Below are 26,333 nucleotides of genomic sequence, written 5' to 3' on the forward strand. Positions count from 1 at the left end.
GCAGCCCACACAGCAACAACCCAGCAGATCTACTGGGAGGTCAGAGTAAGGGGCTCGTGCACTGAGAGAAGAGGGCAGGAGTCGCTACTACCCAGCTCTGTGCTGTATCCTCACCCCTGCAGGGCCCCAAGGCCCCAGCTAGAGTTGTCCCCCAGTTCCTAGCTCCCTGTGCACTCCCCAGCATGAGTGTCAGTGACTCGGGGAGCGATGGGGGGATGGTGCCCGCCTTCCACCAGACACTCCACAGAGGGGGCCGAGTCCCCGGGAGGATTCCAAGGGGAGCCTTCCCAGACCCAGTGTTGATGCAGGCCGTCTGCTTTCAGAAGGAGCTCTTGGCCATGAATAATTCAACCAAAATTCCAGGTAAAGACAGGCTTTTGTTGACTCTTCCTTACCCTGGTGCTAATCTGTCTTTAAGCATATTAAAGATAAAACACGGACACGCGCAGGAACTTGGAGGGTTCATGAAGTTCTGTCCCCACCCCCCGAGGGGCTGGCAGGCTGTGGGGTTCCGGGAGACATCTTCCATCCGTCTGAGATCTCGCCTGGAGAAGGCGAGGCGGGGAAGGGAGAGCTTGTCGTTTGTCAGGAACATGGATGTAACCAAGATAACAGCTGGGAAGACCTCGCAATCACAGTGAGAAAAGGGGAGCGCGTGGGGTCTGTTCCCATGACATCTGGAAGGTTGTTTGTTCTTTTTTCCAACGAAATGTAGTGACAGAATGAGCCTGGGTTTCATCTTAGGCACAAACTTTCAGAAAGTGTCTAGACTCAGGAAGTGTAGCTAAATTAATGGATGTTCTAGAGAAGTAGAGGGAGTTGGTGGGAGAAGCCCTGGGCCTCGGGTGGTGGGGGGATCTTCAAGCCGGGTGAGCAGTGCTTGCGGCGCCCTGAGCCCACCTCCATCCGCAGGTGCCTCTGGGAGGCCTGGTGGGGTCAGGTCCCCTCTGGCTTGCACCAGGACACAGAGGATGCGGAGGATGTGCAGCATGCGTGAGGCCGGAGCTTGGAGGCGATCTGGGTGGGGCCGGGACCTGAGGGAGCCACAGGTTCAAAAGCTGGTTTGTCCTTGGAACTGGCAGGACAGCAGCATCTCAGGGACTCAGGGTCAGGGAGGTGGCTCTGCAGGGGTCCCAGACAGGCCCAGGGTCTGCAGACACGGGTCAGGTGTGGGGAGAGGAAGAGGGGTGCAAAGGGGTGTCCCAAGTGCAGTCACTAAGGCATGATAGAATGCCCCGTGTTTGCAGGACCAAGCTCTGCAGAGGCCAGAGCTAAGGGAGGTGGGCCTGGGTGGGCAGGGGCGGGGCTATGTGGGGCGGGGCCTGTAGGAGTGGGCGGGGCTTTGTGAGCAGGGCCTGGTGGGGCAGGGTCTTCGTGGGGCAGGGTCATGTAGGGGCAGATTCTGCAGGGGCACGGTTGTGGGGGCGGGGCCTGGTGGGCAGGGCCTGAAGGGGGCGGGGTCTGCAGGGCAGGCCCAGAAGCAGGTGGTGCAGGATCTTCCAGTCACACTGGGGGTCCGGACTAGCTCCTGCAAACGCTGGGGGTCACTGAAGGGAGCTAAGCACGGATGTGACATAATAAAATGTGTACTTTTGAAAGCTCTCTATGGCTTCAGTGTAAAGGATGATGGGAGGAGATGGGGGATCTAGGAGATTATGACAAGTGAACACATTTGGAACCTTTGGAGACACAGAGTCCCCAGTGCTTGGGCAGAGGAAGGCTGAATCCAGAAGGCCCCAGAGTGAACCTTAAGCCCTGGACAGATGGGCAATTCCCTGAGCTGGGAGCCCTGGGGAGGGGCGGGTGCGCAGAAAAAAATCCATCCAGTGTGGACAGGTCACCTCCGAGGTTTCTGCAGATCCCCAAGCAGACGTGACTGGCTGGTGGGTACATGGCTTCCAGGTGTCAGCAGTTGGCAGAGAAAGTCGTTGGCAGGAGGCAGTTCAGGTGAGAGGAGAAGGCGTGTGGGTTGAAATCTGTGTGGCAGACGTCTTTTGGTTCTGTGACGCTTCTAAGAACAGCGGGCAGATAGAGGCAGAGCTCGAATTCTCTGCTGCTGGCGTCAGCCTTCTTAGACGCACTAGGAAGGGTGGAGGGTGAGGAGGGAGGGTCGCCGGGAGGTGCAAAAGCCCTGTAGAGAAGCCAGGAGACACCAGGCGAGGCTGCAGGAAGCCCAAGGCCATCAGGACCCCAAAAGGCATTAATTCTCCTGCAGAAATAAGTGACAGCCCTTCATGTTTTTCCGTTCTCTGTAGAAACTTGGGAGTGTGTCTGCACACCCCACACGCGCACATCCTCTGCCTGTCTGAAGATGACGAGGGAAAAAAATCTAGGGACTGTCATACAGAGTGAAGTAAGTCAGAAAGAGAAAAACAAATATCGTATATTAACTCATATATGTGGAACCTAGAAAAATGGTACAGATGAACTGGTTTGCAGGGCAGAAACAGAGACACAGATGGAGAGAACAAATGTATGGACACCAAGGGGGGAAAGTGGTGTGGGGGTGGTGTGATGAGTTGGGAGATTGGTATTGACATACATACACTAATATGTATAAAATGGTAACTAATAAGATCCTGCTCTATAAAAAAGTAAAATAAAATTCAAAAAAATCATGCAAATGGAAAGAAAAGCGACAGTTTTGTGTCTCTCTTGCTTCAAGAGAAGTGATGGAGGAGCCCTTGCTCAGTGGCCCAGCACTCCCCCGTTCCATGCACAGCATGTCCAGACACCACCCCTGGTGCCACGGGAGGTCCTCTGGTTCCATTTGCTTTTATGTGTGAAGCCTTTTCTTTGCAGTTTAACAGACGCCTGGACCCAGAGCAGGGAGTGGGATAGGACCCCCGAGAGGAGGTAACCCTGCAGCCTGCCTGGGTGCCCACAATTCCAGGCCTGTCCTGTGAGTTAAGGGGCCAGGTCTCTAGGCTGCCTTTGGAGGGGGTGACATTTTCAGCCTTAAAGATCATAATGTTGCTGCAAAATGTGGCGGAAAATTAAAAGCCCAAACCTGGGTTTGTTTGTCCTGTTAGTGGGACAGTTAGTGGGAGAGCAGGGCCTGGGGACTAGGTCAGAGGCTGGGCCTGGGGCCGGTGCCTGGAGCCCAGGCCAAAGTCAGCACCTGAATAGCAGCCCTAACGGGGCAGCCTCGAACGAGGGGCCTCGCCTCCGCTGTGATTCCCTCCCACTCCATCGGCTCCCAGCGTGATGCCCCTGATGTCGGACAGAAAGCAAAAGGTCAGCTGCCCTCCTACCACGCTCCAGACGATGGGTCAGCCAGCTTCTACCTGGACAGCTGACGACAGAGACCTCACCTCCCAAAGCAGTTGTTCATTTTCGATAGTTCTTAGAGTTAGAAAATTCATCCTCTGATGAGCTGAAGAGAGGACGAAAGTTGTTAGTCATCAGTATCAATTCTGAGGCATGTGGTGTAATCCCCCTCCTACACTGCCTGGTTGTGGGGTAGTTATGCCCACTTGATAGATGAGAAGACTGAGGCTGAGAGATAACAGTGGCATCTGACCTTGTCCCCAGCACCGAGCAGGAGGCTTCCGGCACATCGTCGCCTTTAAAACTCACAGCTCAGTGTCACCATCCCCATTTTACAGATGAGGAAGTTGAGCCTTGAGGGGCAACCCAGGTGCACAGCCCCCTCAGCACGCAGGTTCGATTCCGACTCAGATCGGCAAGCTCTGGAGATGCCTTATGGGCAGTCTAGACATTCCCAGCCAAAGGGTTAGCCCCGCCCTGCTTCCAACTGGTCAAGCGTAGCGATGGCCAGCATGTTCGTCCGCCTCTGCTCTTTGCTGGGCTAATGTCCTGGGACCACTCCCCTCCTGTTTCAGTGGCAGGATCTGGGGCTCAAGGGCTCTGGGGGAGCGGGGTGGGGGAGAAAGAGAGAGACAGTGATGGGGGAGGAAGGAGGACAGTGATGCCTGAGTTACCTGAGCCTCACCGGGATCCTTCCAGAAGCTGGGAGGCAGCTCACGCGTGCAGAACTAAGAGTCAGTACTGATGTAGAAATGCCTTCTTCTTCAACGCACCATCTCTCTAACCAGCCCCCCCTTCTTAGACTCCTCGGAGCTGCCTGGAGAGACCCAGGCAGTCAGACGGCAGCTCCACCCACAGAAGACAGAACCGAGTTAAAGAGCCAAACTCTGCCGTCGGAGTGAAGTTTACTGTCATTAAGTGTTATCTCAAGTATACCTGAAAGATGTGTACGTATGTGAGTGTATATATATATATATATATATATATATATATATATATATATATATGAATATATAATTGAGGGCCCACTTTGCAAAATACTGAGGAGAGAGAAATAGACATAAATAAAGACATATATAGGTATAGATACAGAAATAGACATTGTAGACACAGATACCGATATGGACATAGACACACACACCCTCTCTGTAGCCCACTCACCCCACAGCCCCCTGACAGAGCCACTCGGTGGTGAGAGACAAGGACCCCAGCAGCCTGGAGCCCCTCCAAGGTCCTGACCCACCCCCCAGCCACAGCATCTCTCTCCCAGCTGCGTCTCGCTCCATCTTGCAGACAGGGAGAGAAAGTGCAGCCAGTTCTGAGACGGCTCTCGGCAGAAACCCAGTTCCCTGGCTTGTTCCCCAGAAGTTCCTTGTCAGCCGCAAGTGAGGAAAACCCCCTGCAGGCCTCGGCTCCCACAGCTCCCACGGCTCACCACGGAGGCGGTGGGGCCCCAGGAGCCGCCCAGGTCTGGACATAGCTGCGGTGCCCTTGGTCTGCTCTGCTCCCTCTGGGGTACCCCAGCCCCAGGATCCAGACACAACACTTTCAGATGAAATGAGCATGTAAATACGTGACTCTGAGTAAAGCAGATCACCCTCCAGAGGTGGGTGGGCCTAACCCAATCAGGTGAAGGCCTTAAAAGAAAACAACTGAAGTTCCCCCACCGTGGAAGGACTGCATATTTCAGGCTCAAGACTGCAGCATCAACTCTTCCCTGGGTCCCCGGCCTGCTGGACTGCCCTTGGAAGCCCTCACACTCATGTGAGCCAATTCCTTAAAATAAATCTCTCTCTGTCTCGCTCTCTCTGTCTCTGTCTCCCTCTATCTCTTCTCTCTATATAGATAAAGGTATATAAATATACGCATACACATACATATACATACACATGGATACATGCACATGCATATACATATGCGCATACACATATACACACGCGCATGCATATATATGCATACACATACGTATACATATACACCTACATATATACACATACATATATACATACATATACACATGCATATATATAAACAAACACATACACATATATGTACACATGCATATACATATGCACATACACATATACACATGCGCATGCACATATATATACATACACATACGTATACATATACACCTACATATATACACATACATATATACATACATATACACATGCATATATATAAACAAACGCATACACATATATGTACACATGCATATACATATGCACATACACATATACACATGCACATGCACATATATACATACACATACGTATACATATACACCTACATATATACACATACATATATACATACATATACACGTGCATATATATAAACAAACACATACACATATATGTACACATGCATATACATATGCACATACACATATACACATGCACATGCACATATATACATACACATACATATACATATACACATACATATATACACATACATATATACATACATATACACATGCATATATATAAACAAACACATACACATATATGTACACATGCATATACATATGCACATGCACATATACACATGCGCATGCACATATATATACATACAAATGCGTATACATATACACATACATATATACACATACATATATACATACATATACACATGCATATATATAAATAAACATACACATATATGCACATACATATACACATACACATATACCTACACACATACACCTATACACATACACATACTTATACATACATATACACATACATATATACACATACATATACGCATACACATATACACACATGCATCTATATACTATACATATACATATATACACATACACACATACATAATATATATATATACACATGTGCATGCACATATATACATACACATACGTATACATATACACCTACATATATACACATACATATATACATACATATACACATGCATATATATAAACAAACACATACACATATATGCACATACATATACACATACACATATACCTACACACATACACCTATACACATACACATACTTATACATACACATACATATACACATACATATATACACATGCATATACGCATATACATATACACACATGCATCTATATACTATACATATACATCTATACAGATACACACATACATAATATATATATATACACATGCATTACACATACATATACACATACACATGCATATACACATGCACATATATATATACACATACACACATATATATACATATACCTCCCATTGGTTCTGTTTCCCTGGAGATCACTCACTGCACAGGGGCCTTCTTCTCCAGGGTGAGAAATGGGGACACAGATTCACTCTCGGGTTATCAGGACGCCCCCTGCCCCAAGTCCCCTACCTGTCCCCATCAGAGGCTTCACATGGACCCAGCTGGCACCAGCACGGCCACCCTGGCCCCTATGGTCACTGCCCCAAAGAACTTAAACCCAGCTGGACCCCAGGCCACGGTGCCCATCCACACCCTGCACCCCCCGCCCGTGCCCGGTGGTGAAGCCCAGACTGCTGTATACAGTGCCCACTGCCCCGCAAGGGCCCTGGCTGTGCCACCCCGGAGTCTTCTCTGAGGTCAACCCCAAACCCTGCCCTGCCCCGTGGGCGAGTGCACCTCTTCCCCCAGGGAAACCAAATCCCCACCTCCCTGCCTTTGAGAAGCCCCGGGTCAGCCCGGCACTCACAGCCCATGTTTCGCCATTGTTATTGCCGTCGTCGTTACTGCTGTTGCTGCCACCATCTAAGTTAAAATGCTCATTACTAGACCCCGCCCCACTCCTGGGGGACACCCTTCCGCCTGGGCCAGGCATTGAGGGTCCCAATGCGGGGGCTGTGAGATGACATGGGAGAGACACAAGAATGGCAAGAGGCTTCTCTGGTTACGAGCAAAGGTAGTGGTCCTGCTGAAAGCAACTTTCATGTCCCTGTCTGATCCCCAGGTCTCCGAGAGCAGAGAGCACTGTGCCAGGGGGTAGGACAGCGTGGCATCGGAGGGAAAGACCCCAGGTGCACAGGGTTGCTGGGAGGCAGGTCCAGAGCCCGCCCTGCGGGTGTAATGCCCCCAAAACCGTCTCCGGGGAGGCAGCAGTTTGCGCTGCTTTTGAAAGACAGTTCTCTGTCTCTTAGACTTACCTGTGGCTCCTGCAGCTCCGAGGAGGGCAGGTAAGAGCCAGATGGCACTCTTGGAGGGGGTCATCGAGAGGATGTGACCGCCAGTGGACCCGAGAACCAGACGCAGCCTTGGGAGAGTCAAGCGTTGAGGCCATCCGGATGGTGTACGAGACTGAACCCCGTTAAGGCCTCTCTATAAACTTTTATGATTCGGGCAGGTGGGCAGGCACAGGGATCCACTCAGACGAGCGTCGGCAGTAAGATTCCCGCTCACTAACCTGCCTCCTGCCCATCTGCAGTGCCGGCCTTGCTCTTGGTCTCTCCCCGCCCTCCAGGTACAGGGCTGGTTTTCAAACCAACAGGCACAGAAAGAGTCAGAAGGCCGGACTCTGCCTACTTCTTGGTCGTGTGGGGAGATTCCGGAATCCCTGCTGCCTTGGCACAGACCTAGCTGCACACCCGGGGAGGGGTGGTGGGTCTCCTGTTTTACTAGTCACCACTGATGTGCGGTCCAGACCCTACATCCTCCTTGGGGCAGGGCAGAGCAGAGCCCCAAGGCTCCGAGACAGGGAGGAGGGCTGGAGGACACGAGACAGGACGGAGCATCCTCTGCAGCCTGGAGAAAAGGCCAGCTCTCCTCCCCCGCCCCTGTCTTGCAGGACGGACCAGCGACCTGCCCTTCTGCTCCTTCCTGTACAACCCCCGACCCCCAGGAAGACAGGTGGGCTGCTTATAATCAGACCAGTGAATAAGCGATATAAAGACAAGACGGTTTTCAAACAAACAAAAATGAAACCTTCTAGAGCTCACCTTCACGGTCTGACACCAAACTGCAGATGAACACACTTGAAATGGTTTATACACATCCTCCAACAACAGGCCAGAGGTGCACTTCCTGTGCCAGGCGCTGCGGGGAGAGGAGGAGGAGAGGGGAAGGGCCTCGGGTCACACCCCTGTCGGGAAAGAGGTGGACGGATGTCGGGGTTCCTGCCACTGTCTCTCGGGGCTCCCCGATCAGGAAAGAGTAGACGCCGCAGCCCAGGTCGTCAGCTGCTATTTTCTGCAGGGGCTCGTATGACTGTCAGAAGCATGCATCTCGTGTAAGATGCACCATCAATACCTTCACAGTTAAGTTGAAAATTCCTACCCCTGTCATGGTGGTGAAGATGAGCTGGACCAGGAATAAGCCACTTAATAATAAGCCACTTAATAATAGACCCTGCAGTGCCCCACTTCCCAAGGCTCTCCTTTCTCCCCACTCGGAGGAGATGGGAGCAGACGCTGTCACTGGGCATCCTTGTTGGACGGGTGTCAATGTGGGCCCTGGCAATCCTCCCGGCTCTCACCTCTCTCATCCAAGGTGTCCCAGCTCCGGGGAGAAAAAGAGAGAAGAGGCCTCTCCTGCACCAGTGAGCCTCTAAGAAATAGGCCATGATGCGGGTTGAATTGTGTCCCCCCAAAATATATGCTGAAGTCTTAACCCAGTCCCCAGACTGGGACCTTATTTGGAAATAGGGTCGTTACAGAGGTAATCAAATTAAAATGGGGTCATTAAGATGGGCCTTAATCCAATACGCCTGGTGTCAGCCAGGGATGCTCATTGTGACTGACTTCCCTCCGTTCACTGCAGATGCCAAGGAACACCGTTGCCCGTTCTGTCCTCCAACGTGGCTACCTGAGCAGGCTTTCAGTGCCCAGGTCTTCCCCAGGTGCTGGTTGTGCCGGGTCCCTGGCAGTAGCTCCCAGGCTGCTGGGTTGTGACAGTGACACCCCAAAACTTGTTTGCAGGGTCTTTGCTGAGAGCAACGGCCCTGGCAAAGCACCTGGGCGTCTTCCATCATCACATGGCCTTCCCTTCTCCTCCGACCTCCCTTTACACCTTCCCAGGAGCCCCGTGATGACACAGGCCACCCTGACACTCCATGACCATCTTCCATCTCAGGGTCCAGCCACACAGTCCCTTTGCCATATAAGGGCACATACTCACAGGTTCCCAGGACTAGGGTGGGGACATCTTTGGGGCCATTGTTCTGCCAAGCACAGGACCAAAAGAGGTCACCTCGGGGGAAGGCGGCTGTCAGAGAAGAGAACTGAGGCTTGGGTGGCACAGGTGAGCCGGGGGGAGGGGCCCGCACAGGAGACAGGGGGTCAGGGAGGGGCTGCCTCGGGAGGGCCGTGTCCCGGGGGCCGCCTGGGGTGCTTCAGAAACAGGGGTCAGCACAGCATCAGCTGAGATGCAGACGTGTCCAGGGTTGCCTGGCAGCCTGGTGACAACCTACAAGAAGGTCCCGGGGGAGGGCGAGGAACCGGCAGCAGGTCAGGCGACTCCTTAGAGAAGCATCGCTGTGGGGTGCCAGGAGACGGGCAGAAGTGGGAGGGGCCTTTGCTCTCACCGGACACTCCTGTCAACTGTCCCGATGCCGAAGACCACCCTCTGGCCTCTGGGCTTCCGGCGAGGGCCCCAGCAGCCCGCACCAGAGTGTACACAGCCGAGCTGCCTCTCAGGGAGATGGAGGAGCCGTTGGCCGACATGGGACCACGGTGACCTCAGGCCTGGTCGGGGTCGGGGAGCCGTTCCCCAGCCCTTCGCCCGCTCAGAGGCCAGGATGCCGGTGGCCACCTCTTGCCGTGGGTGCTCGAAGCCCCTGGGTTCTGTCTGGTGCTGCTGTGGCCTTTGCAGCCCAGGGGAGGCTCCCGCTGCTGCTCTGGTTCCCAAACCTCAGCTCGCCCAGAAGCAGCCCCGGAGTCACGAGACCCTGGGCTTCTGAATTAACAGAGACCCTCCCCCGAAAAGCCCACCCGATTCCGCTCATTGCCCCGCATGCCCAAGATGCGCTCACGCTGCCCTCACCGTGCAGGTTCAGGGGACCTGCAGGAGATTCTTTTCAGCAAATGCTAGAGAAACTGTTCGATATATGAGGAATGAAATTAGGCCACAGGTTGATGGAATATAAATAGTCTCAATATAAATACATGTGTCCCGTAAAATGGGTGCCATACGACAATCACGGGCACCCAGAGTGATTTCGTGTCATCTTAGTCCTAAGTTTGTGGATTTAAAGATTGAGTTTGATTGCGTGTCAAGTTTAACCTGTGGCTAAAGCTCAGACATTCTCGTCGAATGAAAAACTGGGCCACCAGACAACAGACGGGGACCCCCGTGTTTGCCCCATGGCTTTTCCCAAATGACAGTGGCTGAACTTGAGGCCACGTCTGCTGGGAGGCATGACATCAGTAATGACAGAAAACCCATCAGGTGAGATTTTCCTTCTTAAAACTAAGATTAAATGGTTTCATTCAGTGTTTTCCTCTTAAACGAGATGTGGTCTGTTTGTTTATTTTTCTACTGTGCCGAAGCTGGGAAGGTAAGATCCTGACACATTTGATACGGAAGGAAACGCTGGCCCCTGACCTCGGACCCTGGGGCCACCGGCCGTCTGGTCCCACCTCCTCTGGTCACCCAGAACGGCTTCTGCCCAGGGCTCCTTGGTCAGCATTCCTGGGGACGTGGCACCTTTTCTGTCCTGGGCATTCCGCCAGCCTGTCAGGTGCTCCAACCTCCCTCTGAGACCCCACGAGAATCTGTGGGTGGCCAAGGTTGGGGGTGGAGGTGGGAACCACGCCAACACGCCAGCCAGAGCCACAGTGGGAATCTCTGGGGGGACGTCAGGTTACACCGATGTTGACGCTGAGAGGGCAAAAGAAACAGCCAAGAAACAGCAAAACCACACCAAGAAAGGGTGCAGGCAGCAGGCGGTGACTTCCCTTCCTTCTGGATCATTCCCAGTGATTCCTCTGCAGCCCAGTCCCCAAGCCTGCCTCCCCAGCCCCAGGGAGGGTCCTCCATCCTACCTTCTACTGACATCTCCCTGGGGGCAGAGTGTGCAAGACGCCTGCCCCCCTTTCCAGAAGGGCCTGGTGGGGAGGGACAGTTCTCTCTGGCCCCCGTAGGGAGGGTTCTGGGACGGCTCTCAGGATGGGAGAAAAGGGAAGGCCTGTCAGAATGGAGCCCCCCCGCACTGCCGTGGTGACAGCAGGGGTCAGGGCAGGGACGCTGGAGCCCCTCTGGCCCTCCTCCATGTGTCCCTTACTCTCGGTCCCACTCAGGCAAATCTCAGCCTCCTTCTCTGTGCAGGACACCTGGCCCATCCAGGCCTCCCTCGCCACCCATCCCCCAGCATGGGGTCAAGCCCGTGGAATCTGGGAGAGGGACTTGTCACCAGGGCAGCCATGCCAGGGTCTCTTGACTTGAAGGAGGAATCACACCACGTAGCAAGATCTGTCCTGAAAAATGTCACAGGTGATAAGACAGGAAGTGTGGAGACACCAGGGCCTGGAGGGAGCTGAGCGCAGCCCTGGACACCAAGGTCCTCTGGTGAAAACCCGGAGAACTGTGTGTGAGGGGCCCAGGCAGAGGTGCCTACGCTCCCACCTGATGGCCCAGACCGAGAAGTGAAGCCGCATCCCCACGCTGCCTCCCCAGCTTCCCCCCGCCCGGCCCCCAGCAGGGAAGAGGGGGACTAACATTTACCAGTCACTCCCGTGAACTAGGCGTCCCCAGGCATTTTGTCACCGAATCCTCCACACAGCGGCCAGGCCTCAGGCATCTCCTGGCGTGTTCCCGGCACCCTGGAGAAGAGCTGCTGTGCCCATTTTCTGATGCGCTCGGAGAAGCCACCTGCCTTGCCAAGGAGGCCCTGCCCCGCCCGTTTGCCCTGGGTCTCGGCCCCGCCCCCGGCTCGCCAGCCGACCCGTGGGCGCCCCCCTGCCCCCCCGGCACAGCCAACCTGCAGCCGGGGCAGCACGTGCCAGGGATGCCCCAGACGTGAGCAAAAATCCCCCCAACTGGCTGTGAGGCTGCCAAGGAGACGGGAATGTGGGGCAAGACGGCCGGGCCGTGGGTCAAGGCCTTTGTGCTGGAAATTATAGAGGAAACTTCAGGCAACAGGGGTTTTAAAGGAAGGAATCCGGGCCCTAAAGAGTTAAGGAGTTCACAGTACAGGTGTCTTCTGGGTGATGAAGAAGCTTTGAGCGGGAGAGAGCTGGTGGTTGCATAACATCACACCCTGGATTGTGTGTTACACGAATTTCACCTCCATGAGAAAAAGTGAAGCCCTCCCCCTGCCGCTCTCCCCAGTGGCCCCCCCCGCCGCTCTCCCCAGTGGCCCCCCCAACCCCGCGCACCCTGCCCTCTGGGGAACAGACCTCCTCAGAGGGGACCCAATGTCTGCAGAGCACCAGACGCCTGCTTGGTCCAAACCCCTGTGACCGCCCCGCTGGGGGGCCGGCCAGCCTCCTGGCTGCTTCTGCTCAGCTGGTCCCTAAGCCCCCCTTGTCTGGTGCCTGCATGGGAGCCTCCAGGGATTTTGGAAGAAAAGGAAAGGGATCAGAGAGCATTCACTCCCTGGTCAGAGCCTGAGGCTGGAGGACCAAGGTGAGACCTGCTTATCAGCCACCACCCCTGGCCCTAAGAGAGAGCTCTCCGGGGGAAGTCACAGAGCATCTCCAAAGCCTCCCCAGGACGTCAACACTGCCCATCGGGCAGAGGAGCTGACTTCTCTCAAAAGGACAGTTGGAGCCAGGGCCCGGGTGTGGGGGGAACAGTCTGCTGAGAAGAGTAGTTTTTCACTAGCATCACAGGATCCCAGCAGGGCCCTGAGGGCGGGGGCAGAGGGTGGGTTTGGGGCTCCTCTGACCTGTGGGGTCTCCCGGGGCGGGAGACTTCTCCTCCTCTCTGCAGGCTCGGCTCGGCTTTTCCTCTGCTCTCAGGCCACTGCTGCAGGTAGGGCGTTCACCTCTTTCCCTGGGAAGTATAATTATCATTTAAAATAAAAAGGAAATTTAAAATAAAATGCCTGTTATTATGCCCTCTCAACCTTTATGAGCTGACAATTAGGCAGAAGCACATCTGTGGTCACATACCTTCCCTAAGCCCTACAGGTCTCTGAATTAAGGTCTGTTGGATCAGCCTTTTGTGAAATACTTAATACTTCCATGTTTGTGCAAGCTTTCACCCACACCCTGGCCTTTCCTCTGGCTCAGGTCTATGTGTGGCTTTCTGGGTAAATACACACATCACACACACAGACACACATACATCCCACACAGAGACATGCATCTCACACACGCACAAACACACAGGCACAACACATACACGACTATACCCCTATCACACACGCATGCACACACACACACACACACCCATGTTCTGATCCCTCCGAAGGCCACCTCCTGTCGCTGCCACGCTGTGATATTTCATGAAAGGCAAACAAATTGCATCTCCTTGATTACATTTCCTGATTTCTTAGAAAGCAAAATTGTAGTAATTGGTTTACATTAAGCATCATGCTATTTGAGAGAGGGAAATTAAATAGAATACCGTTAGTTTTGATTCATAGGCAAACATAGTTTAATGAGAGCAGCCACAGACATTTGGAAACGCTTCTAAACAACATCTTTGCAGGCAAATTGCAGTTTACATCACTGGCTACAGTGAAAAGCTGTTCCGAGGATGGGCCTGGGAGGCTCCTGGTCCTGGGATCTTGGGACCCTCCCGGTCACCCTGTGAGGCCTCGGTCTGTTATGAGGCCAGACTTCCTCGTACCCTATGGGAGCACAATAGAGGTGTAGGTTCTGGAAGTCTGCTCAGCAAAGACCACCACCTCGCTCCTGACCAGACTGTCCTGGGGTGTGGGCTGTGCGCAGCACTGAGTGCGATGGGCTCGGCCTTAAAAGTCACCCAGCCATCTGCCACCATTGCCAGATCCCAGACTCAGGAGAGCCCGCTGCCAAGGGCCTTGCCCCTGGGGCAAAACTCAGCTTGGATCTTCATCTGGCTGCACCCCTCACGGCTGTCCATCATTTGCACCCTGCGCCATGCTGCTCCTTGAGGGCTGGGTCTCACATTTCCTCATCTGCGTATGCCAGCCACCTCCTCTCAACTCTGTGTTCTGCGCAAACCTGGAGCCTGGTGTGACTGAAGGAGACACACATCCCACTACACCTGCTACTGGGAGAAGTGCTTATGGGATAACAGATACCATGTCCCCAGGCTCCATCAGCACCAGACCACCGTGGGTCACAAGACCAATAGCTCTGGCAACACTGGGTGAAGGGGAAGGACAGGGGTGGGGGGGGGCAACAGGACTAGGTGATGCTCTTCCCCTGCATCCCAGAGCAGAGTTGTCACTCCCAGGCCTCACCCTGAACACACAGGCAAACACACACCCAGTTAGGTAGAGCTCAGTCCCTGTAACCTCAGCCCGAGCTCCCTGCCTGCGTTATTGACCTGACTCTCCCCAACCTGGGGCACTATGCAGAACAGATCCTGGCTTCTTTCCTGCCAGAGGGAGATAATAGGTCTTGGTCCTGCCTCTTTCTAGCTAAGTGACCTCAGGCGAGTCCCCAATCCTCCTTAGAAGACATGGGGTCGAATCAGATTCCCGATTCGCTGCTCCTTCTCCTGGAGCTATCTCTGTCTTTTTAAGTTCAAGCCACATCAATAAACTTCGTACCAGGGACGGTGCTGTGCTGCCTTTGTGGGGGAGAGGTTGGTGTAGTTAAGAGAGAAGAAAAAGAAAAGCTGATGGTGGCAGCCTTTGCATGTGTGAGAAACCAGCAAGAAAGAGGAGCCATTTTTAAGAAGTTTTTTGCTCTGCTATCCTTTGAAATACTTAGGTAATCATTTTGTGTGCTCAGATTGGTATTTCTTTGAATGCAAAGGTGGCTTTAAGGTGCGACTGGTCTGGCTCAGCTTATGCGGGTTACATCAGATCAAAGTATCCACAAATACTGGTACCCCCTTCCCCTGGTCCCTGTCCTCCATCCATTCAGGGTACAACAGTGTCACCGAAGCAAACTTGGGTCCGCTCACCTGCACGCAGCAAAGCCAACCTGCTGACACTGGGTTGTGGTGAGGGAAAGTACAGTGTTTATTGCAAGGCACCCAATGTGGGTCCCAGCAAGGAGAATGGGCAGCACATGCGCAAAAGACCCAAACTCCCTAATGGCTTTCAGGGAAGTGTTTTTAAAGCCAACACTAGAGCGAGGGTCATGAGGTGCCTGATCAGCTCGTGGACTTTGTTCTAACTGGTCGGTGGTGAGGTAATCGGGAGTCAACATCACCCACCTTCTGGTTCCATCTGGTCTGGGGTCTACGTGCTGGTGGGCAGCATGCCGGTAACTTCCTCCAACTAGTGGGGCGGTGGGGTTCCAATATCTGCACAACAGCTCAAAGTCATGGCTCAGAATATTATCTTTTGCCCTTGAGGAGGAACTAAAGGTCCTTGACTTTGTTTTATGGTTTAACTATTATTATTTTGTCTTGCTTGACTGTTTTCCTTCGTCTCTGCATTTTCTCACTTCTCTCATTAAATTTGCTCTTTGGAACTCAGGGAAGGCCTAGGAGGATAAAGTTTTCTACAAACAAGAGGCAGGCGGAGGACATGGGAAGGAGCATAATATGATGTCAAGGGCTAAAGGCACCCCATCTTCTCCCCTTCCTTCCTCTGCCTCTCTAGTACCTTCTCACCCAAAGTTCTAATTATCTCTTTGTATCTCCTGTGACACAAGACCTTTAGAAACCCCAAACCACCTCTTCCTCTCTCCTCCACCTTGGGCCCGACAGTCGGAACAGAAGCCTTTGGAATGATAAATCTTCTTTATTAAAGATCCTTTGTTTAAGAGCATTGGTCCCGCCTTCTGTGTCAGGATGCTGCAGACACACACAGAGGAGAAGGGGGCAGACTCACATCACAGAGCGAAATGTCTTAAAACGGGTATTCATTTTTTAAAAATGTTAACTGAATGAAAGATATTCTCCACTTTTGTTTCTTTCTTCAAGTTGTTTTCCCCCAGTAAAAGTGAGTTTCTGTTTAAACCTTGGGACAGAGTCCCAGAAGTGAAACCCTGGTGACCCCTTCATCCTCTCACTCAACAGCATTCATCCAACACCTGGGACAGGTATTGGGTGTCAGGTGCCGGGCTGGGCACCAGAACCCGGGGTGGCCCTTGCCCTTCCAGGAAGCTGAGTTTACGCCACACTCCAGGGGACCGGGGTCCACGGGGACCAAAGTCCAGGGGAGGACCCAGAGGAAGCCGGTATGACCCAAGCTGAGACAGTTGTCCCACATGGGGCTGCCCTTCTGGTCATGACAGAAACAAATGCCCCAAAACAAAACTCTAAAGGGAAACTTCCAGAATCCAGGGCTCATACGTTTCCCATGGAATATATAATCTCTGCTGTAAATAAATTTATATTTTAAAAAATATGAAAGATCATGTTAGCAATAAAAATTTGGACTCCAAATTCCTCGGAGGAACAGGATTGGAGTTTCAATTTTCCAATCAGCCCCACCCCAGTCTACCTGGGCTGAGTTCCACTTCCTCCTGTGGCCAATTAGGCCACCTGTCCCAGTGGTCCTTCTCTGGGCAAAGGTCAAAGCCCCAATCACCCAGCCAGCTGGGCTTGAGACCTCACACCCTTCCCTGCACAAACATTACAGCCAAAGACTCTGGCGTTCGGCTCTCTTTCCAGACTCACAACTCTGCAGAAGACACCTACAACTCACATGCTTACTGTCCCATGTTATTTTCTGGCCCAAGGCCTTCCTTTTTGTTCTGGTGAACCCCTCTGTATATTTTATCAACTGTTCACATTTCATCTGATGCTCATTTATGTTTTAGAAGGAGGAGCTCCACGTTACCTCAGGCCACCGTTTCCCTGGAACCAGGCATTTTGTTTGTAGAATTCCAAATGTATTCACAGAGCTGATGTATTTTTCCAATTATATAAAATAATGTGCTCTCATAATGTTTGGGGAATGGAAAACCCTAAAATGAAGAACAGAGGAGTCATTGGAAAGAAAGCTTTAGAAACTGAAAGCATGGCTGCTACTGGTAACACTGTTTCATTTGTAATGATGACAATTAAGGAAATGGCAACAATGGGTCAGAAGCCACTAAAGACACAGTATGACCCTCCACTGCCCTACCTAATAGTCTCCAGGTCCCAGGCAGGGTGATGAGCAGATCCGCAGCTGATTACATCTGCCAAGGGAGAGAGAAAGACGAGAGCAGCAAAATCCTGAACCAGACCCCACCCTGGCCATGAACTGTCCAACGACTTTAAACCCGGACCAAGCAGAAAAGAAAATTTCACAGGTCAAAAAATATCTCCACAAGCTTCAGCCAAATGGTAACTTCAAATCACACCTTCCTAGTGCTCTTGGGAAAAGATCTATAAATGTTAGAGTGAGATTTCTTACCTGGAGGACGTCTCCCGTCCTCAAAGACTGCTCCTTCCACGTGAGCAGACCAGAAACTTTGATGAACTGTCATTCTGAGTCGCAAAATTATTAGCAAGATGGTCAGCTTCCATTGAAAGAGGAGCTTTTATTTAATTTATCTTGTAATGAAAGCTTGTAACAGTACTGTATATAAACACAAACAGCACAATCTTATAAAAATTTCATCTTTATCTATTTTGGGGAGAAATAGCCCTGTCTGTCTAATTGAAGCATCTGTCATTCTGACATAAAATAGTGCATCCTTGGTCCTTTTATTATATTGTGGTACATTTCTCACACGCTGTTAAATTGAAATAACTCTGCTCACTTGGAGATAAAGAGAGATAATTGGTATTTTATAATGAAGGGGAAGGAGATTCATCTTGAATCAGAGCTGAGAATTGTTTTATCTTTTTCCTGGGGTTTGCTGCCCTAAAGGAAGTTTCAGCTCGTCACATCTCTCAAGGCTCCAATAAGAGAAGAATCAAATGAGAAACATGTAGACAAGCACTAGAAATGCAGCTGCCAGCAGTCAGTCTTGTGTGTGTCCTGGGAGCTGCTTTATGAGCAGCTCAGATGGGAGGGGCCTTGGCCTAGCCTCCCACGCCGCTTCCATGTTGAAAACTGAATCCCACTGACTATCTTTTAATAGCCAAATATCTCTCCCCAGAGCATCCCAGTCTTTGTTTACTAATCTAGGAACATGTTTCAAAATACTTGACCCCCTTCACTCTCTATTTTGCAGTTGGCTACCTGAATAAACAGTTTCCATAAAATCATAGACTTTCAGTGGTTGAAATGACTGAGTCACTTACTTGAAGCATCTAACTGGGGCTAGAGTCCCCCTATGCAGTCGTCCTACAGAGCCATCCTCTTTCGAGGACTCAAATCTTTCCAGGGTTAAGAGCTTGACTGAGATTTACTGACGTTGTATCCTGACTCCTCTTTGTGATGCTGGGCAGGTTCATCTCTGTGCTTCAGCTTCCTTGTCTGTGAAATAGGAATGATAATAGCACCTAATAATAGCACTAATATTTCTTTCATTATTTACTCAGGCATCCATTCTTTCTTTAATTTATGATAGTCATAGTTGATTAAACCTCTCTGCGCCTACTACCAAGTCAGGTGATACATCATGAAAATCATAATAATAGTGGTGGTGATGATGATGGTGGTGATAATTATGATGATGATGGTGGTGGTGGTGGTGATGGTGATGGTGATAATGATGGTGATGATGGTGATGATGGTGATGGTGATGATGATGGTGATGATGGTGATAATGATGGTGATGGTGGTGGTGATGGTGGTGGTGGTGGTGGTGATGATGATGATAGTTATGGTGATGGTGGTGGTGATGCTGATGGTGATAATGATGGTGATGATGATGGTGATGGTGATGATGGTGACGATGATGGTGATGATGATGGTGATGATGGTGATGATAACGATGATGGTGATGATGGTGATGATGGTGACGATGATGGTGATGATGGTGATAATGATGGTGATGGTGATGGTGATGGTGGTGGTGGTGATGATGATGATAGTTATGGTGATGGTAGTGGTGATTACAACAAACCAACGTTCACTGAGCACTTGCTAAGTGCCCACACTGTTTTAAGAGCTTTCATACATTCATTCATTTTCATCCCCACAACAATCTTGTGAGGGAGGGATAATTACTACAAATGAGAAAACTGGAGTTTGCATTTGTTCATAACTAGCCCGAGTCCACCCACCTGGCTGGTGGCCTGACTGTATTCAGACTTACGCAACGCTCCTTTGATCAGCTTTGCACAAATTCAGCAATCACACCATCTGGCCCCCTCTCCCCTGAGTGCCTGAGGGCAGCAGCCTGAGAGCTGATTGGGAGCCTCCTCTTGGCATCTCAAGGAGAGGAGACCAGATCCAAGGACAGCCTGACTGCCAATGCTCTCACGCAGCACACTGAGGTACTAAATAGAACGGCAAAGCCAACGGCCGTTTCCCAATCCGTGCTCTGCAGGAAAAGGTTTATTCTGAGAAGGAAATGCTCATGTAAAAGATGAGCTATGTTATATCGTTGATACCACATCCTGAGTGGATGGTGCCTCCTCTCGTGTACCCACAGATATTTGAGCAAAGAAATGGGCTGACCCATCACCGGTTTGTGGAGTGAGAAGCATCAAGTCACCAGTGGGTCCTTCTGCTGAGATGTTCTGCTGTGTTGTTCCCAGCACTTCTGTCCAAACCCACTCACTGACCAGTCAGTGGGTGGAAGTTGCAAGTCCAGAACACTCAGTTTAAGTCTTTAACTTATAGTTTCAAGTGCTGAAATTATACCAACATTTCTCCTAGTCTACTCTCTGTTATGTAACAACCACCTTTATATTCTCTAAAAGGAACCGAACGTAAATTTCCCTGAACTATGAACCGTGAAAACAATATCACTGCGTCTTGGGTCTAACGGAGAACGAAAGACGGATTTGGCTGGTTTGTCCAGTAACCTGTGGGTAGCAGGGGTTTCATAAGATAAGTCACTCCACTCAGTTTTTCAGAATAATCACATTAAGTGTGTGACCCTAGAGAGTCTTGCGCTGGAGGTGAAGACTCTGTGAAATAGACTAACGATCACAGCTCCCACCCAGTTCCTTCCAGCAGATGGAAGCCGGGCTCAGATGATAAGCCAGGAGGTCTCAACCCCCAGAAGGCAGGATTCCACTTAAGAACTAGGTCTGCACTGTAACTTCGGAAGGTCAGAAGCCAGTGAGGGAAGTGTTCCCACCCCCGTCCCTGAAAACCTCAGACGTACACGCACTTGCACACATACAAATATGCGAGCACACGTGCATGACCACCTTCACAGCCATGTGCACACATGGGCCCTCATGTGCATATGCACACATGCACACACGCTTTATTCACACACATGCATGCACACGTGCATGGCCGTCTTGCTGTGTTTGTCTGCACCATCCTTTGGCAGCAGGAGGCTGGGGTTGCCTCATTAGAGAGCTCTGCCAGCAGCTTTATTCTCCCTTGAAGGCCTCGGGAGTCAGATCAAGTGGGAAGAACAATCTGGAAAGGCGGGGGGTGGATATTTTTCATGAAGAAACATCCGTGCTGACTTCTGCTTCTGCATCCGTGCATCTCAGAAATGGAATGGGGACATCATGGGGGCCGTGGGATCTCCAAGCTCCATCTCTCCCAGCAGCAAGAAGGAAATGGGAAGGATGATGTGGGCAGAGCTGCAGGGCTACTGAGAAGGTGGTGAGGGCTGACTGCCCGTGAGAATGGCCACGAGGAACCAGGGCAAACCAGATGCTTCTGTGGCTGGCTCCCTCCCCGAGGACAGGTGGCCCTGGTGTAGCAATGCTGCAGTCGCTGCCGTCCCTGTTGCCAACCTTGCTTACCCCGGGCCCAGATTGGAGCGAGGATGAAGGAACATTCAGAGGAAAGTGATGGAGCTTCCTTGAGAGTTTCTGGTCCCAGCTGTGTTAGTTTCCTGTGGCTGCCATAACAAATCCCCACAAACCCAGTGGCTTAAAACCACACACATTTATGGTCTCATGTTCTGGAGGCCTGATATGAGTTTTACGGCGATAAAACCAAGGTGTCAGCTTTACTTTCCGGGGGCTCCAGAGAACCGGTTCCCTGGCCTTTTCCAGCTCCTAATGGTGCCCACATCCCTTGGCTCGTGGCCGGTCCTCCACCTTCAGAGGCAGTGAAAGTGGGTTGAGTCCTTCTCACAGGGCATCACTGACCTCCTCTCCTGCCCTGTGATGACATTAGACTCACCTGGATCACCCAGGTAGTCTCCCCATCTCAAGATCCTTAATTTAATCACATCTGCAAAGTCCCTTTTGCCAAGTAAATAACATATTTACGGTTTTCAGGAATCAGGATGTAGACATCTTTGGGAGGGCATTGTTCCTTCTACCGCACTGGCCTTAAGAGTGTCTACACAGCAGGCCTGATGGAGCCGGGTGTAGAGTGGCCTGGCCATGCAGATGGAGAGTGGGCTGGAGCAGGGAATGGGACCCCGGAGCCTGGGCAGGGGGGTGGGCACTCCACCCAGGACCCCTCCCCAGACTAATCCTGTCCTCCCAGCTTGAACCCCAGAGGTCCCACTCACAGTAAGACACCCTACAGCCATCTCCCTCCTCCCAAAAATAAATCTATAAAGAGGCAGCTGGAGGTCTTGGGGACCTCCAGGTGGCAGTGGGGGACGGGAAGTGCTCCCTGGAAAGGATGGAGCACGACCAAGTTCAGTTCAGAAGGCACAGCCGGGGAGCCTGGGATTTGGACCACCCGTGACTCTAAGAACCCAGGGAGGGCCCAGCCCAAGACCACACCTCAGCAGGGTGGCTGGGGGCCATGAGAAGGGAACCCCTGCCCCTGCCCCTGCCCCTGCCCCGCACACTTCCTGCCTGGGGCCCTGCAGTGTGGCAGGCTGAGCGGGAAGCACAGAAGGAGGCAGGCCGCCCAAGCCTTGTGGGCTCATCATACAGTTCCTGCATCCTCCCGCCTGATCCCGGGCCACAGAGACCTGGCTCAGAAAGAACCAGAGGCCTGGGTCCCTGCCCCATCCCCAACTCAGGCACCTCAGGAGCCAGGGTGGGGGGCAGAGAGGGGGACCCCGGAGGCCCCTCAGCTGAGGGATCTTGCTGTGCCCTGAGGGGCCCCATCTGGAGACCCAGGAGTCTGCTGGGGAGACAGACTCCAGAGCCCACCCTCTCAGGGCCTCCAGGCCATGGCTCAGACTAAGGGTCAGGGCTGCGAACAGCAGGAAAACAAGGGGAAAGGCAGCGGGGTCAGCACCTTGATGGCTTCTGTCCAGGAGCCTAGAGTGTCCGGGGGGGGGCCGACAGTCACCATTGTGTCCCTTTTGTGGGACGGGGCCATGGGCCCCACGACGTCCTGCGACCTCTTCTCAGTCCAGCCTCCAACAGGCAGCTCTGCGCTCTGGGGGGATGTATGAAGTCCCCTTGGGGCCTTATGTGTCTTCCCGACAGGATGTCGATGGCTCCAGGGATGGCAGGCTGTGGGGAGAAGGGGACCCGGCTCACCTCAACCCAGCGTCCAGCTAGGCAGAGTCTGTGCTTGGAGACAGGGCCCGGACAGCCAGGGAGCGTCCAGGCCCACAGCCTAGCAGAGGCTCCTGCAGCAGCACCTCCCCCTGATGCAAAGCCCTTTAACCCTCCCTGGGTGGGAGCCCAGGTAAGTGTATCCATGTCCCACCTGGAGCTCCAGGTGTGCAGGGCCTGGCAGCAGGTGGATGGGGGCCGAGTGACCTCTGGCGGCCCTGACGCAGATGAAGCCCAGCCAGTCGTGGGTCATGTTCTATCAGAGCGGAGATCTCCATGAAACCTTGCACGCCCTAGTGTGTAAGTCGAGTGAAGACTCCCGCCTTCCCAGCTCCCAGAAACAAACCCCTTCAATCTTCTGATTTCCATGGAGATTTGTTCCCTTCACTTGTTTCTGAGCCCAGTGCCTCTGCGAGTGTGGCAAACAGGAGAAGAACACATCTGCTTCCATTGCTGCTGGGTGATCACAGGGCCCTGCTGGAGGGGGTGAGGGGCTCACCCCGAGCAGGTTGTGGTGTCAGCATCACACCTGAGCGTGGAAGATGTGTGCTGAGCTACCGGTTAGGACAGCCTGGGGGGCACGCGGCATTGGGGCCCAATGGCACTCAGTCCTTTCATTCTCTGCACTGGAGGGAAGACACCCAGGATCCCCGGACTTGGAAACCTTCCCACTGAGAAGCTGATTGTGTAAATGGACCACAGCCAGTCCTGGCAGAAAAGTAAAACCCTGACCCACGTCCTGCAGGAACCAGCCCAGGAAGCCAGCCCTTTATACACAGTGACCAGCCCAGGAAGCTGGCTGCCCTGAGTCAGACTCATAGGAAGTCAGATTATTATCTCTAGTAACAATACAGGAGACCAAACAATAACTTCTGTAACAAGTGTCCCCAAAATGGCCAGGACTTGATTAATAACTAACAGCTCCTCTAAGTTTTGTCTCTGCTTCCAACTCAGGACCAGCCAGAGAAAGCCAGGTGTGCCCCCAACCAATCCCATGGGGCACCCCCATTCTGGTCAGTGCCTGCAGATCCCCCAGGCCCTTGGCCCCAATCAGGGCAAACTTGGAACACCCCCCTTTTCCACCATGAAGTTCCCCCACTCCTCCCCCAAGTCAGGCTGTTCAGTACGAAGGTGGGAGTGTCGCTCTGATGTCAGAACCCAAAACACAGCCCTGGGACCCAGCAAGCAGGAGGAGAGATGAGCTGGGTCGAAGAAACATCTGTCTCAGTCAGCTCAAGCTGGGTAACAAAAATACCACAAATTGGGCAGCTTAAACAACAGACATTTAGTTCTCAGTCTGGGGGCTGGAAAGTCCAAGACAAAAGTGCTGGCAGATCCAGTGTGTGGTGAGGCCCCTCTATCTGGTTCCAGATGGCTGTCTTCTCACTGTGTCCTCATGTGGAAGAGAGGTGGAGGAGATTCTCTGTGGTCCCTTTTATAAGGGCACTAATCCCATTTATAAGGGCACTAATCCCACATGACCTAATCACTTCCCAAAGTGCTCACCTCCTAACACCATCACATTGGGGGTTAGGACTCCACCATGAATCTCAATGGGACACAGACATTTCATCACTACACAGGGAATGATGGAGTCCAGCCTGGTCCAGCCCCAGGGAGGCTGGGCCAGGCGGCCAGGCCAGCCCCGGCCCAGGAGACCCCGTCACTCTGGGACCAGGCTGCAGGAAATGCTGGTGGGAAGGGAGCAGCCAGTCATAGGAGGACAGGCGGTATAGTTAGGGCAGGGAGGGCCATGGCAGGAGCATCAGGGGCAGAGGAGGGAGGGGGTGGGTCATGGCAGGATCTCAGGACCCAGAGAAGAGATGGCCCAAGGGGAACAGTGGTCAGCAGGAGGGGCCCAGTGTGAGGATGGGTTCCTGGAAAGAAGTGTAGCAGAGCCAGGGGTAGCGGGTGTGCGAAGGAGGTGTGGGGGAGGTGCTGGCAGCCAGCCAGGGTGTCAGAAGGAGGAGGAGGGAGGGCCGAGGGTGGAGGTGGAGGGGCGAGTGCGAATGAGTCAACCAGCTGCGGCAGGAGTGGGGAGGGAGAGAGGGTGGGCAGCCTTACCACTGCCCTTCTGCAGATGGGAAGCTGTCTGACCCCCGTCTCTCCACGGCACCGTTGAGAGGTTGACATGGGGCGCCCCCCTGTCAGCCCTGGAACACAGCCTGCGCTGGTCTACACCGCCTCTGACTCAGGGCCATGTGGGGACGAGGCTTAGGCCACTGTTCACTCAGTGACCCCTGCATCATCTACAACCACCACAATAATAATAATAGAGAATTCCCGGGGTAGAAGCGACATAGGTTGCTTCCTGGGACACAAAATCCAGACAGAGGCGTTCATGTTAACAGGGTCAGGCGGAAGGCCTGGAACACAGCTACAATTAACCCCTCGCTGGGTGAACAGAGCAGAAAGTAGCTTCACAACCGAAACGGGCTGGGTTGCAATGAAGAAGCATCACGTCCACCATACACCCACACCCACGCTGCTGTAGGCACTCGACAAAAGTCTAATGATTGAAACTTCTTGATTTGGAATAAGTGATAGCGTCCCACCTACTTGGATGTACAGGAGGAGAGCTGGTTGCACATAAATGTCCACGGACCCACATTCAAGCCCCCACAAGTGACGCTGAGCCCCTGGAGACTCTCTGTCCTTAGGAAGGAGAGGCAAGAGGGCAGTAAGCATCCTTGATACTTTGGGAAGCAAAGGAGCCCGTTTACTCACTTCCCCATTCCTTCAACAAGTGTTTGTGGAAGGACCATGCACAACAGGCGAGATGCTTGTCGTCCAGTGTTGCTGAGACTGAGTAGGTTCTGAGTGAGTGTCTGCTGGAAATTTCCAACAGCTGTTCAGTTGGTCGAGACAGGCTGTGACCTCTTCTATGTCCTCACTCTGTTTCTGGGGCAGAATCAAGGTAGGAGCTGACCGGTCGGGACCACAAGGCCTTGTGCTCTGGGGCTACGTGGCTGCAGCATCCTTCTTAGCGGAGGAAGTCGGGGAGGCAGGGGGAGAGCAGGGAAGTCAAGTGGCCAGATTTCAACAGGTTCCAAGCTCCCTCTTCTCCACTCTGAGGACACAAAGTCAAGAAAGATAATCTGCTGTTCCAGTTATTATCTGTGGTTGCCAGAAGGGAGTATTATAGATTTAAGGAAGAAACATTTATCAGCGGGTTTTGGAGCTGGAATTCCCTACTGGGGACTGATTTCAAACAACAGACTTGTTCTATGATTCCAGGAGTTACAGATCTTTTGGGGTGTTCAGGGACCGAGTCCCCAGCTCCCATCTCCTTATTCTTTCAAATAAAGTTCATTTCTCACACGGATGACTTAAATTAGGACCCTTGAACAGCTGTGTGTATAAATAAATTTAAACACCAGGGGAAATGCTGTCAGAACACGGGCTTTAACATTTGATTTAAAAAAGATGATCTCTGTGTTACATTGATGGACGTCGCCTTCCAAAGGGGTCGTCTGTTAAATAAACGTTGTTTGGATAATTTCATGATCTATGGACATAACTGGAGACCCAATGGAGTAGCAGAAAATTAGGTTCAGGAGTCATCTCTCTGG

The 26,333-nt window shown here is 52.3% G+C and overlaps 3 long non-coding RNA genes across 9 annotated transcripts; all 3 read right to left on the bottom strand.

The window, feature by feature from the left end:
• Positions 1 to 357: 357 nt before the first annotated feature.
• On the bottom strand, positions 358 to 8,604 carry LOC309664391. Of its 4 annotated transcripts, none has more exons than XR_014265729.1 (4): positions 8,217 to 8,604; positions 3,255 to 4,087; positions 1,842 to 2,131; positions 358 to 1,034 (listed from the first exon to the last, which is right to left on the bottom strand). It is a non-coding gene; the product is annotated as an uncharacterized lncRNA (long non-coding RNA). The 4 variants fall into 4 exon arrangements; XR_014265730.1 differs by lacking the exon at positions 8,217 to 8,604 and having other exon boundaries at positions 3,255 to 3,376; positions 3,945 to 4,250; XR_014265731.1 differs by lacking the exon at positions 8,217 to 8,604 and having other exon boundaries at positions 3,255 to 4,250.
• A 2,123-nt stretch (positions 8,605 to 10,727) lies between these two features.
• LOC309664394 lies at positions 10,728 to 12,452 on the bottom strand. Its single transcript, XR_014265733.1, has 2 exons — positions 11,938 to 12,452; positions 10,728 to 11,690 (listed from the first exon to the last, which is right to left on the bottom strand). It is a non-coding gene; the product is annotated as an uncharacterized lncRNA (long non-coding RNA).
• Positions 12,453 to 12,652: 200 nt separating this feature from the next.
• On the bottom strand, positions 12,653 to 21,931 carry LOC309646175. Of its 4 annotated transcripts, XR_014255203.1 has the most exons (5): positions 19,839 to 21,931; positions 17,111 to 18,682; positions 16,000 to 16,119; positions 15,535 to 15,624; positions 12,653 to 13,209 (listed from the first exon to the last, which is right to left on the bottom strand). It is a non-coding gene; the product is annotated as an uncharacterized lncRNA (long non-coding RNA). The 4 variants fall into 4 exon arrangements; XR_014255202.1 differs by lacking the exon at positions 15,535 to 15,624; XR_014255204.1 differs by lacking the exons at positions 12,653 to 13,209; positions 15,535 to 15,624 and having other exon boundaries at positions 16,047 to 16,119; positions 17,111 to 17,836; positions 18,508 to 18,682.
• Positions 21,932 to 26,333: the final 4,402 nt, after the last annotated feature.

Source organism: Balaenoptera physalus (genome assembly GCF_965194825.1).
Source record: "Balaenoptera physalus genome assembly, chromosome: 1".
Classification (NCBI taxonomy): domain Eukaryota; kingdom Metazoa; phylum Chordata; class Mammalia; order Artiodactyla; family Balaenopteridae; genus Balaenoptera; species Balaenoptera physalus.